The sequence below is a fragment of the Anomaloglossus baeobatrachus genome, chromosome 5 (genome assembly GCF_048569485.1).
Source record: "Anomaloglossus baeobatrachus isolate aAnoBae1 chromosome 5, aAnoBae1.hap1, whole genome shotgun sequence".
NCBI lineage: Eukaryota > Metazoa > Chordata > Amphibia > Anura > Aromobatidae > Anomaloglossus > Anomaloglossus baeobatrachus.
This window is the reverse complement of record NC_134357.1, coordinates 17,837,047-17,852,592: the sequence shown is the minus strand read 5'-3', so window position 1 is coordinate 17,852,592 and position 15,546 is coordinate 17,837,047. Positions and strand designations below refer to the sequence as shown.

At 51.8% G+C, this 15,546-nt stretch overlaps 1 protein-coding gene across 3 annotated transcripts in view; it reads right to left on the bottom strand.

The window, feature by feature from the left end:
- Window positions 1-15,546, bottom strand: part of ITPRIP (inositol 1,4,5-trisphosphate receptor interacting protein) — a 56,188-nt gene that overhangs the window by 14,758 nt on the left and 25,884 nt on the right. Inside the window, exon 1 of one of the 3 annotated variants that reach the window (XM_075348239.1) lies at window positions 5,113-5,183. The exons of the other annotated variants lie outside the window; for them this stretch is intronic. The gene's annotated coding sequence lies outside the window, so the exon portion shown is untranslated. Of the gene's footprint in view, window positions 1-5,112; window positions 5,184-15,546 lie in introns of those variants that run through there. 3 annotated transcript variants of the gene reach the window in all.

Below are 15,546 nucleotides of genomic sequence, written 5' to 3'. Positions count from 1 at the left end.
CTGCACGCAATGTGGATCGTAAACAGATCAAGCAATGACAGAATCTATGGATGGTCGGCTGCTGAGTGTCATCAGAAAGAAAGGCGGCTAGATTGGTCACTCATTTTTTGGGGTTGTTTTTGCATGTCAGAAATGTTTATTTCTATATTTTGTGCAGTTATATTGGTTTACCTGGTGACAATAAACAAGTGAGATGGGAATAGATTTGGTTTTTATTAAGTTGCCTAATAATTCTGCACAGTAATAGTTACCTGCACAAACAGAATCCTCCTAAGATAGCCAAATCTAAAAACCCCTCCAACTGCCAAAATATTAAGCTTTGATATTTATGAGTCTTTTGGGTGATTGAGAACATAGTTGTTGGATCAATAATAAAAAAATCCTCTAAAATATAACTTGCCTAATAATTCTGCACACGGTCTAGACTCCAATGTTAAAAAAAAATGGATCCGGCAAAAAACAAAACAGACAACAAAGCGGTGTTTGCAAAACTTATTTGCCAATGGATCCGTTCTAAGGGAAGATTACTGGACATGTGAACTCAGCCTTAGATGATAAGCCGCAGAGTCTGGAGAGGCAAAATCCCACTGCACATATGAAATCCTGAAAAGTGTCAGGTGAGTGCTGAGACTCTGCTGATTCAATATTGTCAGTAACGGTCAATTTACGCTGCAGATTTATTTACAAACATGTGGATGAAATTTATGTAATATTTCCTCACGATCTGTAGCAGATTGTTTGTCCTGTGTGAACGGAGCCGGTTCGTCCTGCTCTGCTTGCTGGCAGTGAATGGACGTGCTCTTGCATTTTCTGACTTCTGTTGTGTTCGGGCTGCGTTCACACGTCCAGAAATCATCCGTTCTAACAGATCCAGCAGCAAACACAACTTTGTCTATTTTTAAAAAATTGATTTTTGCAGGATCCATTTTTTAACATTGGAGTCTAAGGATCCACTAAGTAAAAAACGGATCCTTTACAAATGCAAGAAAAACAAACGGATAAATAGCAATCAGTTATCGGATCCGTTTTCCATTTTTTTTCAAAATGGAGAAAAAAGCTGGATCTCTTCTAATGGATGATTACTGGGCGTGTGAACTTAGCCTAAGACGCTGTGCGCACACTGCGGATTTATTGCGGATTTTGCTGCAAAAAATGTGTGTAACATTTCTGCAGTCATTCCCCAGCAAATCCTATGGGAATAAAAAAAATGCTGTGCGCACGCTGCATTTTTTTTATACCCACGGAATTTCCGCTGCGGAATGAATGAGCATGTCCCTTCTTTTCCGCAGGTACCTGTGGTTTTTGCCAAAGATAATGGTAAAAATCCGCGGGAATCAACTTGCAGAAAATCCGTGGTAAATCCGCACAAAATCCGTGGCAAAACCGCATGTGGATTTTGTTGTTTTTTTGGTACTTTTTTTACCGCAGGTGCGGAATTCTTTAAGAGGGTCCGGATTTTCCTTAAGAAAAATTCACTTTCTAGTGCGCACATGGTCTGACAGGAAGACATAGTGACCAGCTGCAGCGGTGTGAGCGTACCCTTAGGGAAACATTGTGACAGGCTGCAGCAGTGTGAGTGTACTCTTAGGGACACATTGTGACAGGCTGCAGCGGTGTGAGTGTACTCTTAGGGACACATTGTGACAGGCTGCAGCGGTGTGAGTGTACTCTTAGAGACACATTGTGACAGGCTGCAGCGGTGTGAGTGTACTCTTAGGGACACATTGTGACAGGCTGCAGCGGTGTGAGTGTACTCTTAGGGACACATTGTGACAGGCTGCAGCGGTGTGAGTGTACTCTTAGGGACACATTGTGACAGCTGCAGCGGTGAGTGTGTACTCTTAGGGACACATTTTGATAGGCTGCAGCGGTGTGAGTGTACTCTTAGGGACACATTGTGTTAGGCTGCAGCAGTGTGAGTGTACTCTTAGGGACACATTGTGACAGGCTGCAGTGGTGTGAGTGTACTCTTAGGGACACATTGTGACAAGCTGCAGCGGTGAGTGTGTACTCTTAGGGACACATTTTGATAGGCTGCAGCGGTGTGAGTGTACTCTTAGGGACACATTGTGACAGGCTGCAGCGGTGTGAGTGTACTCTTAGGGACACATTGTGACAGGCTGCAGCGGTGTGAGTGTACTCTTAGGGACACATTGTGACAGCTGCAGCGGTGAGTGTGTACTCTTAGGGACACATTTTGATAGGCTGCAGCGGTGTGAGTGTACTCTTAGGGACACATTGTGTTAGGCTGCAGCAGTGTGAGTGTACTCTTAGGGACACATTGTGACAGGCTGCAGTGGTGTGAGTGTACTCTTAGGGACACATTGTGACAAGCTGCAGCGGTGAGTGTGTACTCTTAGGGACACATTTTGATAGGCTGCAGCGGTGTGAGTGTACTCTTAGGGACACATTGTGATAGGCTGCAGCAGTGTGAGTGTACTCTTAGGGACACATTGTGATAGGCTGCAGCGGTGTGAGTGTACTCTTAGGGACACATTGTGACAGGCTGCAGCGGTGTGAGTGTACTCTTAGGGACACATTGTGATAGGCTGCAGCGGTGTGAGTGTACTCTTAGGGACACATTGTGACAGGCTGCAGCGGTGTGAGTGTACTCTTAGGGACACATTGTGACAGGCTGCAGTGGTGTGAGTGTACTCTTAGGGACACATTGTGACAAGCTGCAGCGGTGAGTGTGTACTCTTAGGGACACATTTTGATAGGCTGCAGCGGTGTGAGTGTACTCTTAGGGACACATTGTGATAGGCTGCAGCAGTGTGAGTGTACTCTTAGGGACACATTGTGACAGGCTGCAGCGGTGTGAGTGTACTCTTAGGGACACATTGTGACAGGCTGCAGCGGTGTGAGTGTACTCTTAGGGACACATTGTGACAGGCTGCAGCAGTGTGAGTGTACTCTTAGGGACACATTGTGACAGGCTGCAGCGGTGTGAGTGTACTCTTAGGGACACATTGTGACAGGCTGCAGCGGTGTGAGTGTACTCTTAGGGACACATTGTGACAGGCTGCAGCGGTGTGAGTGTACTCTTAGGGACACATTGTGACAGGCTGCAGCAGTGTGAGTGTACTCTTAGGGACACATTGTGACAGGCTGCAGAGGTGTGAGTGTACTCTTAGGGACACATTGTGACAAGCTGCAGCGGTGAGTGTGTACTCTTAGGGACACATTTTGATAGGCTGCAGCGGTGTGAGTGTACTCTTAGGGACACATTGTGATAGGCTGCAGCAGTGTGAGTGTACTCTCAGGGACACATTGTGACAGGCTGCAGCGGTGTGAGTGTACTCTTAGGGACACATTGTGACAGGCTGCAGCGGTGTGAGTGTACTCTTAGGGACACATTGTGACAGGCTGCAGCGGTGTGAGTGTACTCTTAGGGACACATTGTGACAGGCTGCAGCGGTGTGAGTGTACTCTTAGGGACACATTGTGACAGGCTGCAGCGGTGTGAGTGTACTCTTAGGGACACATTGTGACAGGCTGCAGCGGTGTGAGTGTACTCTTAGGGACACATTGTGACAGGCTGCAGCGGTGCGAGTGTACTCTTAGGGACACATTGTGACAGGCTGCAGCGGTGCGAGTGTACTCTTAGGGACACATTGTGACAGGCTGCAGCGGTGTGAGTGTACTCTTAGGGAGCCATTGTGACAGGCTGCAGCGGTGCGAGTGTACTCTTAGAGACACATTGTGACAGGCTGCAGCGGTGTGAGTGTACTCTTAGGGACACATTGTGACAGGCTGCAGCGGTGTGAGTGTACTCTTAGGGACACATTGTGACAGGCTGCAGCGGTGTGAGTGTACTCTTAGGGACACATTGTGACAGGCTGCAGCGGTGCGAGTGTACTCTTAGGGACACATTGTGACAGGCTGCAGCGGTGTGAGTGTACTCTTAGGGAGCCATTGTGACAGGCTGCAGCGGTGCGAGTGTACTCTTAGAGACACATTGTGACAGGCTGCAGCGGTGTGAGTGTACTCTTAGGGACACATTGTGACAGGCTGCAGCGGTGTGAGTGTACTCTTAGGGACACATTGTGACAGGCTGCAGCGGTGTGAGTGTACTCTTAGGGACACATTGTGACAGGCTGCAGCGGTGTGAGTGTACTCTTAGGGACACATTGTGACAGGCTGCAGCGGTGTGAGTGTACTCTTAGGGACACATTGTGACAGGCTGCAGTGGTGTGAGTGTACTCTTAGGGACACATTGTGACAAGCTGCAGCGGTGCGAGTGTACTCTTAGGGACACATTGTGACAGGCTGCAGCGGTGCGAGTGTACTCTTAGGGACACATTGTGACAGGCTGCAGCGGTGTGAGTGTACTCTTAGGGAGCCATTGTGACAGGCTGCAGCGGTGCGAGTGTACTCTTAGAGACACATTGTGACAGGCTGCAGCGGTGCGAGTGTACTCTTAGGGACACATTGTGACAGGCTGCAGCGGTGTGAGTGTACTCTTAGGGACACATTGTGACAGGCTGCAGTGGTGTGAGTGTACTCTTAGGGACACATTGTTACAGGCTGCAGCGGTGTGAGTGTACTCTTAGGGACACATTGTGACAGGCTGCAGCGGTGCGAGTGTACTCTTAGGGAGCCATTGTGACAGGCTGCAGCGGTGCGAGTGTACTCTTAGGGACACATTGTTACAGGCTGCAGCGGTGTGAGTGTACTCTTAGGGACACATTGTGACAGGCTGCAGCGGTGTGAGCATGCCCTTAGGGAGCCATTGTGACAGGCTGCAGCGGTGCGAGTGTACTCTTAGGGACACATTGTTACAGGCTGCAGCGGTGTGAGTGTACTCTTAGGGACACATTGTGACAGGCTGCAGCGGTGTGAGCTTGCCCTTAGGGAGACATTGTGACAGGCTGCAGCGGTGCGAGCGGGAGTCGGGGCTCGTACTCAGATCCTGGAGCGGAGACCTGAAGTCTCTCGGAAAGTTGCATTACTCCGGTCGCTCTGGAGTGAGTGGATCCGGCTGCAGCGACGTCGCTCATGAGTCACACATCTGCAGAGGGAAAGTGTGACACGTGCCAGATCCGGTGCCAGTCGCGCCCCATACACGGGGGTCTCGCACCCTGCGGCCCCCAGCTGTGGTGTAGACGTTACCTGTCGGTCGCGGCGTCTGCTCTCCCGTCCGCTCCTCTTTCCTCCGCAGACACATTAAATATTCCGGTCGTCGTCCCAGCACACGGTGTAATTATTAGGGTGCGGCCCCCGTCACCTCCACCCAGATACACACAATGCTCTGCCATCTTTACAGCTGGCACATACAGTGCCCATTAACCCCGCAGTGACCAGCACACCGCTGTTGGCATCGGTCGTTTCTGCTGACCTGACGACGGCTGGTTCTACCTCCTCTATCACCTGCACTCGTGTGACTGACAGTGAATCATCACTATGACCTCTCCCCCATGCTTTACACTGCAGCGCTACTCCATTAGTTCTCATTAGTTCTTCAGCCTGGCTGCACTGTCTGTTCTAATCTCCGGCAGTCTAAACACGACTGTGTCTCATCAGAGGCTGCAACTGCACTGTAACCCCCATGCTTTACACTGCAGCCCTGCTCCCCTAGGATCTGTGATCCAAGCTTAGCTCCATTATTCATTTGGGTATGAGGACATCTGATTGCCGCCATCTGTGTAGGTGGAGGCTCTAGCAGTGGCTCTATCCATCCCCTCCCTGCTTTACACTGCAGCTCTTCTCCAGTGGGTCACATGACCAGTGTGTCCAGCTTAGTTGCATTGTAGTGAGTCTGTTTGGAATCCTCCTCATGTGTCCACTCAGTACAAGGCTATGTGCGCACAGTGCATTTTTCGCGGCGTTTTTCGGGTGCGTTTTTGGCCTTAAAACTGCAGGACTTTGCTTCCCCAGCAAAGTCTATGAGTTTTCATTTTTGCTGTCCGCACACATCTGCTTTTTTTACCTGCGTTTTTGAGTTAAAAAAAAAAAAATGGACATGTCAGTTCTTTCCTGCGTTTTTCTGCGTTTTCCCCCCATGCAATGCATTGGAAAAACGCAGCAAAACGCAGAGATCTAAAACGCAGCAAAACGCAGCCAAAAACGCACCAAATCGCGGTAAAAACGTGTGTGTTTTTTGATGCGTTTTTTCGACGCAGGTGCGTTTTTAGCGGCCAAAAACGCACAAAAACGCAGCGTCAAAAAGACGCAGTGTGCGAACCTAGCCTAAAGTTGTCTCCTATTCTGTTTGCCATGCTTTACACTGCAGCTCTGCTCCATCGGATCACAGCTTTCACCAGTGAGTTCCACTTAGTTACATTATCTATTGTAGTAGGAGTCTGAAATCTTCCTCCAGTCTCCGGTTAGAGGGCGATACTGCGGCTTTTTCTGTCCCCCATGCTTTACACTGTATCTCTTCTCTATAACAATGTACGGCTTTGACCCAAAACTCCATCTATCAGGAGCCTCAGATAATCCTGAAATTCACTTCCCGTCTTATTAAAAGGCTGAATCTACTGTTGCTCTTTTGATTGGCTATGATTTACACTGCAGCACTGCTCCTTTAGGGCACCACTAAGTGCAATGACTGCAGCTTAGTGGCATTGTCTTTTGATGTCTGGATGTTACATTGTAGCTGTGACCGGCGAGGCTGCATCGTCTCAGAGTCTAAAACTCTCCTCCTGTTCCTTGGAGGATCAAACTGCTACTCACTATGTCTCCCATGCTTTACACTGCAGCTGTTCTTTTCTACAATGGCTCTATTACTGGTCAGCTACGATGAATGACTGCAGCTCACATGCATGATCTATTGGAGTCTGAATCCTCCTCATGTCTTTTCAAAGGCTCAAGGAGCTGCATTATTCATCCTCCATGCTTTACACTGCAGCTGTTCTTGTTTCTTGCCTTCTATGTAATGTACAGGCATGGAGTGAGGTGTGACGGCCATCAGTGCCCTGCATCATTGCACAGCGACTTCTGCCAGAAATATCAGTGATGATGAAACGTCGGCCCTGATCTTCAGGACAAGCTGCTTCCCCATTCAGCAGAGTCGCTGCGCCCCGCCCCGGGGGTCTTCATTATTCAGCAGAGTCGCTGCGCCCCGCCCTGGGGTCTTCATTATTCAGCAGAGTCGCTGCGCCCCGCCCCCGGGGTCTTCATTATTCAGCAGAGTCGCTGCGCCCCGCCCCCGGGGTCTTCATTATTCAGGCTGCCGGCTTACATTATTTTTCAGTTTTATTAATATGCAAAAAAGATGTTAAATGGAAACCATCAGGAAGCAGGGCGTGTGCTGATGACTGATCTTATTTTGGCAAATTCCCAGAACGCCGTCCTTCATAATCATGAGCTCTGTATTACTCCACCACTGATTGGCAGCTTTCTGCCTATGCAGTGTACACACAGAGCTGTCAATCAGTGGTGTGGGCGGGGTTATACAGGGCTCAGCATTCAGAGCTCTGCTAGATCTGCAGCAGAAAAAAGTGCTTTATCAAAACTGCAGTGAATAGCCCAGTAAGTGAAGTGGACTGATCGTGATCTAAATGCACAGATGAGAATTGGACGCCCCCCATTCGGACCGGACCCCCGCAGTGCACAAGATTTCATACAGCGCCGGATATCCTAGAACTACAAGTCTCAATGTGGCCAGATGTGACGTGCAGAGCAGTGGGGTAACAAAGGAGCTTTATTTAAGGGGGTTTTCTACTGTAAGTGTCGGCCGAGAGGGCTCCTGCGCCTGGACTGCGGCTTGGTCCGTTCACGTGGCGGCACTGAGCGCAGAGGAGCAGCAGTACAGGCACACATAGTGCTGCCCGAGTGCACAATACCAGGTACACATGGTGCTGCCCGAGTGCACAATATCAGGCACACATAGTGCTGCCCGAGTGCACAATACCCAACACACATAGTGCTGCCCGAGTGCACAATACCAGGCACACATAGTGCTGCCCGAGTGCACAATACCAGGCACACACAGTGCTGCCCGAGTGCACAATACCAGGCACACATAGTGCTGCCCGAGTGCACAATACCAGGCACACATAGTGCTGCCCGAGTGCACAATACCAGGCACACATAGTGCTGCCCGAGTGCACAATACCAGGCACACACAGTGCTGCCCGAGTGCACAATACCAGGCACACATAGTGCTGCCCGAGTGCGCAATACCAGGCACACATAGTGCTGCCCGAGTGCGCAATACCAGGCACACATAGTGCTGCCCGAGTGCACAATACCAGGCACACATAGTGCTGCCCGAGTGCGCAATACCAGGCACACATAGTGCTGCCCGATTGCACAATACCAGGCACACATAGTGCTGCCCGAGTGCACAATACCCGGCACACATAGTGCTGCCCGATTGCACAATACCAGGCACACATACTGCTGCCCGATTGCACAATACCAGGCACACATAGTGCTGCCCGAGTGCACAATACCCGGCACACATAGTGCTGCCCGAGTGCACAATACCAGGCACACATAGTGCTGCCCGAGTGCACAATACCAGACACACATAGTGCTGCCCGAGTGCACAATACCAGGCACACATAGTGCTGCCCGAGTGCACAATACCAGGCACACATAGTGCTGCCCGAGTGCACAATACCAGGCACACATGGTGCTGCCCGAGTGCACAATACCAGGCACACATAGTGCTGCCCGAGTGCACAATACCAGGCACACATAGTGCTGCCCGAGTGCACAATACCAGGCACACATAGTGCTGCCCGAGTGCACAATACCAGGCACACATGGTGCTGCCCGAGTGCACAATACCAGGCACACATGGTGCTGCTCGAGTGCACAATACCAGGCACACATAGTGCTGCCCGATTGCACAATACCAGGCACACATAGTGCTGCCCGATTGCACAATACCAGGCACACATAGTGCTGCCCGAGTGCACAATACCAGGCACACATAGTGCTGCCCGAGTGCACAATACCAGGCACACATAGTGCTGCCCGAGTGCACAATACCAGGCACACATGGTGCTGCCCGAGTGCACAATACCAGGCACACATAGTGCTGCCCGAGTGCACAATACCAGGCACACATGGTGCTGCCCGAGTGCACAATACCAGGCACACATGGTGCTGCCCAAGTGCACAATACCAGGCACAAATAGTGCTGCCCGAGTGCACAATACCAGGCACACATAGTGCTGCCCGAGTGCACAATACCAGGCACACATAGTGCTGCCCGAGTGCACAATACCAGGCACACATGGTGCTGCCCGAGTGCACAATACCAGGCACACATAGTGCTGCCCGAGTGCACAATACCAGGCACACATGGTACTGCCCGAGTGCACAATACCAGGCACACATGGTACTGCCCGAGTGCACAATACCAGGCACAAATAGTGCTGCCCGCCCGAGTGCCGCTGCCCCCGTCTGCTGCCGATCCTGGGGTACCACTGCTGAGCTTTCTACTCATATTCAGCTTTCTGGACATTACGTTGTATAGTATACGGGCCCCTGTGCAAGATCAGTCTATGGGCCCCTGTGCAAGATCAGTCTATGGGCCCCTGTGCAGGAACAGTCTATGGGCCCCTGTGCAGGAACAGTCTATGGGCCCCTGTGCAGGAACAGTATACGGGCCCCTGTGCAAGATCAGTCTATGGGCCCCTGTGCAGGAGCAGTATACGGGCCCCTGTAGAGGAGCAGTATACGGGCCCCTGTGCAGGAACAGTATACGGGCCCCTGTGCAGGAACAGTATACGGGCCCCTGTAGAGGAGCAGTATACGGGCCCCTGTGCAGGAGCAGTATACGGGCCCCTGTGCAGGAACATATTATGGGCCCCTGTGCAGGAACAGTCTATGGGCCCCTGTGCAGGAACAGTATACGGGGCCCCTGTGCAGGAACAGTCTATGGGCCCCTGTGCAGGAACAGTCTACGGGCCCCTGTGCAGGAACAGTCTACGGGCCCCTGTGCAGGAGCAGTATACGGGCCCCTGTGCAGGAACAGTCTATGGGCCCCTGTGCAGGAACAGTCTATGGGCCCCTGTGCAGGAACAGTATACGGGCCCCTGTGCAGGAACAGTATACGGGCCCCTGTGCAGGAACAGTATACGGGCCCCTGTGCAGGAACAGTATACGGGCCCCTGTGCAGGAACAGTATACGGGCCCCTGTGCAGGAGCAGTATACGGGCCCCTGTGCAGGAACAGTATACGGGCAACTGTGCAGGAAAAGTATATGGGCCCCTGTGCAAGAACAGTATACGGGCCCCTGTGCAGGAGCAGTATACGGGCCCCTGTGCAGGAGCAGTATACGGGCCCCTGTGCAGGAAAAGTATACGGGCCCCTGTGCAAGAACAGTATACGGGCCCCTGTGCAGGAACAGTATACGTGCCCCTGTGCAGGAACAGTATACGAGCCCCTGTGCAAGAACAGTATACGGGCCCCTGTGCAAGAACAGTATACGAGCCCCTGTGCAGGAACAGTATACGGGCCCCTGTGCAGGAACAGTATACGAGCCCCTGTGCAAGAACAGTATACGAGCCCCTGTGCAGGAACAGTATACGGGCCCCTGTGCAGGAGCAGTATACGGGCCCCTGTGCAGGAGCAGTATACGGGCCCCTGTGCAGGAAAAGTATACGGGCCCCTGTGCAAGAACAGTATACGGGCCCCTGTGCAGGAACAGTATACGTGCCCCTGTGCAGGAACAGTATACGAGCCCCTGTGCAGGAACAGTATACGAGCCCCTGTGCAAGAACAGTATACGGGCCCCTGTGCAAGAACAGTATACGAGCCCCTGTGCAGGAACAGTATACGGGCCCCTGTGCAGGAACAGTATACGGGCCCCTGTGCAGGAACAGTATACGAGCCCCTGTGCAGGAACAGTATACGGGCCCCTGTGCAGGAACAGTATACGAGCCCCTGTGCAAGAACAGTATACGAGCCCCTGTGCAGGAACAGTATACGGGCCCCTGTGCAGGAGCAGTATACGGGCCCCTGTGCAGGAACAGTATACGGTCCCTTTTCAGGAACAGTATACGGGCCCCTGTGCAGGAGCAGTATACGGGCCCCTGTGCAGGAGCAGTATACGGGCCCCTGTGCAGGAGCGGTATACGGGCCCCTGTGCAGGAGCGGTATACGGGCCCCTGTGCAGGAGCGGTATACGGGCCCCTGTGCAGACTAATAGCTCAGACTATTGCACAATTCCTCTGCTTTGGAGGAGGTTGTGGCCCCTCACCTATCGGGCCCCTGTCCAGCTCCACAGGCTGCACCAATGACACGTCCGCCCCTGTATATTATCAGTAGCGGCAGCGTGGCGTCATTAGTGCGGCATCATTACACTCCTCACTTTCCTTCCTTCCTGAGATAAGCCACGGGAAGGACACGGGAAATACAATACGACCACCAAACATCCCCCACTCTTAAAGGGGAGAATTCCCAGTTTTGTGCCCTTTGTTACAATGTATCAGTGCAGGTAGCAGCAATCAGAGCAGCATCCATGGGTGACATTGGAGGCGCCGCTGCTCAGCTCCAGAGGACTCCCTGCGCTGATACATTGTAACAAACGGGGATTATATTCATCCAATGTTAACAGAAATGTTTCCATTCACAGATGTAAGAGGACGTCTGTGGCTGACACCCGCTATTCTCCCTTCTGCCGATGATGGGGGAATGGCCTTCTGTGATATTATCACTGTTTTTCAGTCTTGCGGTGTGACATCACCAGTGTCTTCCTGTGATGCGGCTGTGACATCACCAATGTCTTCCTGTGATGCCGCTGTGACATCACCAATGTCTTTCTGTGATGCCGCTGTGACATCACCAGTGTCTTCCTGTGATGCCGCTGTGACATCACCAGTGTCTTCCTGTGATGCCGCTGTGACATCACCAGTGTCTTCCTGTGATGCTGCTGTGACATTACCAGTGTCTTCCTGTGATGCCGCTGTGACATTACCAGTGTCTTCCTGTGATGCCGCTGTGACATCACCAGTGTCTTCCTGTGATGCCGCTGTGACATCACCAGTGTCTTCCTGTGATGCCGCTGTGACATTACCAGTGTCTTCCTGTGATGCCGCTGTGACATTACCAGTGTCTTCCTGTGATGCCGCTGTGACATCACCAGTGTCTTCCTGTGATGCCGCTGTGACATCACCAGTGTCTTCCTGTGATGCCGCTGTGACATCACCAGTGTCTTCCTGTGATGCCGCTGTGACATTACCAGTGTCTTCCTGTGATGCGGCTGTGACATCACCAGTGTCTTCCTGTGATGCCGCTGTGACATCGCCAGTGTCTTCCTGTGATGCCGCTGTGACATCGCCAGTGTCTTCCTGTGATGCGGCTGTGACATCACCAGTGGTTTCCTGACTGTGATGTCATATCAGGATTGGGGTGACATCACAAGTAGTTCTCTTAAAGAGACAGGATTAGAAAAACATGGTGCCCTTCTTTCAGAAACCCTCCTCTGGTATTGTGCCCCATTGAAGGGAGGTGTCCTTTATGCTCCGGAGCGCCGCTCCTCAGCCTCTTGGTGTTGCCGGTAGAGGCAGCTTTGCTTCTGTAGCGCTGCAGGGGCACGGTGCACTATGGATGATCCGGCCTCACACACCTATAATTACAAGCTTGCAACTACGCGCCCTTTACCAGGAAACCGGCCATCGCTGATAACCTGCAGAAGTGGCCGGTATCCTAGGCAACGAGCTGGAGAACGGAGAGGATTATCAATGAGAGATAAATTACAGAGATGCGGCTGATTTTTACAAGAACTTTGCAATTTTAACCATTTAAAAAAGCTGAGAGAATCTCTTTAAGGCCCCCTTCATACGTCCGTGATACACGTGCGTGTTTGGTCCGTTTCCGTATATACCGGAGACACGGCCAAACGTGCACCAATGTTAATCTATGATTGTGGTCACACGTCCGTTATTTCATTATGTCCGTGTGTGCGTGTCCGTGATCCGTATGTGTGTGCGTTTGGCACGGATGCATGTCCGTTATCTGCACGGAGCACGCACACGTGGACACAATGAAAGTCTATGGGTATGTGCACACACGTTAGTAAACACGTATGCATATACCTATAGTCCGTGTCCGTTTGGTGTTTTTATTTCTAGTGATGTCGGCTATTCTTTCTATTTCTGTGTATGTCGGCAATCTCCCTGAGTCCGTCGGTCGGTCTCTCTGTCTCTCTGTCGGTCTCTCTGTCTGTCTGTCCCTCTCTCACAGTCTGTCGGTCAGTCCCCCCCCCTCTCTCATACTCACCGCTCCCCGATCCCCGGCGCTGCACGGCATTCTCACTGCTCCGGTGGCTTTTACTATTTTGAAAAAGCCGGCCGTCCATTAAACAATCTCGTATTCGCTGCTTTCCCCGCCCACCGGCGCCTATGATTGGTTACAGTGAGACACGCCCCCCACGCTGAGTGACAGGTGTCTCACTGCACCCAATCACAGCAGCCGGTGGGCGTGTCTATACTGTGCAGTAAAATAAATAAATAAATAATTTAAAAAAATGGCGTGCGGTCCCCCCCAATTTAAAAGCCAGCCAGATAAAGCCATACGGCTGAAGGCTGGTATTCTCAGGATGGGGAGCTCCACGTTATGGGGAGCCCCCCACCCTAACAATATCAGCCAACAGCCGCCCAGAATTGCCGCATACATTATATGCGACAGTTCTGGGACTGTACCCGGCTCTTCCCGATTTGCCCTGGTGCGTTGGCAAATCGGGGTAATAAGGAGTTAATGGCAGCCCATAGCTGCCAATAAGTCCTAGATTAATCATGTCAGGCGTCTCCCCGAGATTCCTTCCATGATTAATCTGTAAGTGACAGTAAAAAAAACACACACACCCGAAAAAATCCTTTATTAGAAATAAAAAACACACACAAATTCCCTCATTACCAATTTATTAACCCCGACAAACCCTCCATGTCCGGCGTACTCCACGGACCTCCAGCGTCGCGTCCAGCTCTGCTGCATGGAGGTGACAGGAGCAGCAGAAGACACCGCCGCTCCGGTCACCTCCACGCAGCTAATGAGGTGAGTAGCGCGATCAGCTGGACATGGAGGGTTTGTCGGGGTTAATAAATTGGTAATGAGGGAATTTGTGTGTGTTTTTTATTTCTAATAAAGGATTTTTTCGGGTGTGTGTGTTTATTTACTGTAATTTACAGATTAATCATGGAGGGTGTCTCATAGACGCCTGACATGATTAATCTAGGACTTATTGGCAGCTATGGGCTGCCAATAACTCCTTATTACCCCGATTTGCCAAAGCACCAGGGCAAATCGGGAAGAGCCGGGTACAGTCCCAGAACTGTCGCATCTAATGTATGCGGCAATTCTGGGCGGCTGCTGACTGATATTGTTAGGCTGGGGGGCTCCCCATAACGTGGAGCTCCCCATCCTGAGAATACCAGCCTTCAGCTGTATGGCTTTATCTGGCTGGCATTAAAATTGGGGGGGACCGCACGCCGTTTTTTTTTAATTATTTATTTATTTATTTTACTGCACAGTATAGACACGCCCACCGGCTGCTGTGATTGGGTGCAGTGTGACACCTGTCACTCAGTGTGGGGGCGTGTCGCACTGCAACCAATCATAGGCGCCGGTGGGCGGGGAAAGCAGGGAATAGGAGATTGTTTAATGAGCGGCCGGCTTTTTCAAAATAGTAAAAGCCGCCGCAGCAGTGTGAATGCCGTGCAGGGCCGCGCCGGGGATCGAGGAACGGTGATTATGAGAGAGGGGGGGACACTTCAGTCACTCGGGGGATTAGCGGTCACCGGTGAATCCTTCTCAGGTGACCGCTAATCAGTACTCGACACAGACAGAGCCGCGGTATGAGGATGAAGTCGGGTGAAGTTCACCCGAGTTCATTCTCATCGCGCAACTCTGTCTGCTGTCAGCCGACATTTATAAACGACATTGTGCATCACACACACGGACATTCGACGTACACATACACGTTAATTCCACACGCACACACGGACGTTCTGCACACAAACACGGCTAGCATACGCAATTCACACAGGTGCCACACGGACCATAAAAACGGACACAAAAACGGGACGTAACACACGTGCGTGTTTTTCACGGACGTGTGAAGGGGGCCTAAGACGGTGAATGGGGCTGACCTGCGAAACCGGCCGGAGACCCCCCGAGAGAAGGGGCTCTGCTTATGGAGGGAAAAGCCACAACTGCCTAAACCAGTATGACATTATTAGGGGACTGACACCACTTGTGATATCATTGCAGCGTATGGTTGTGATGTCACGGGTTTATCTTTGGCTTGTGATGTCACGGGGGCTTATACTTGGCTTGTGAGGTCACGGGGGCTCACACTTGGCTTGTGAGGTCACGGGGGCTCACACTTGGGTTGTGAGGTCACGGGGGCTCACACTTGGGTTGTGAGGTCACGGGGGCTCACACTTGGGTTGTGAGGTCACGGGGGCTCACACTTGGGTTGTGAGGTCACGGGGGCTCACACTTGGGTTGTGAGGTCACGGGGGCTCACACTTGGGTTGTGATGTCACGGGGGCTCACACTTGGGTTGTGATGTCACGGGGGCTAACACTTGGGTTGTGAGGTCACGGGGGCTCACACTTGGGTTGTGAGGTCACGGGGGCTCAC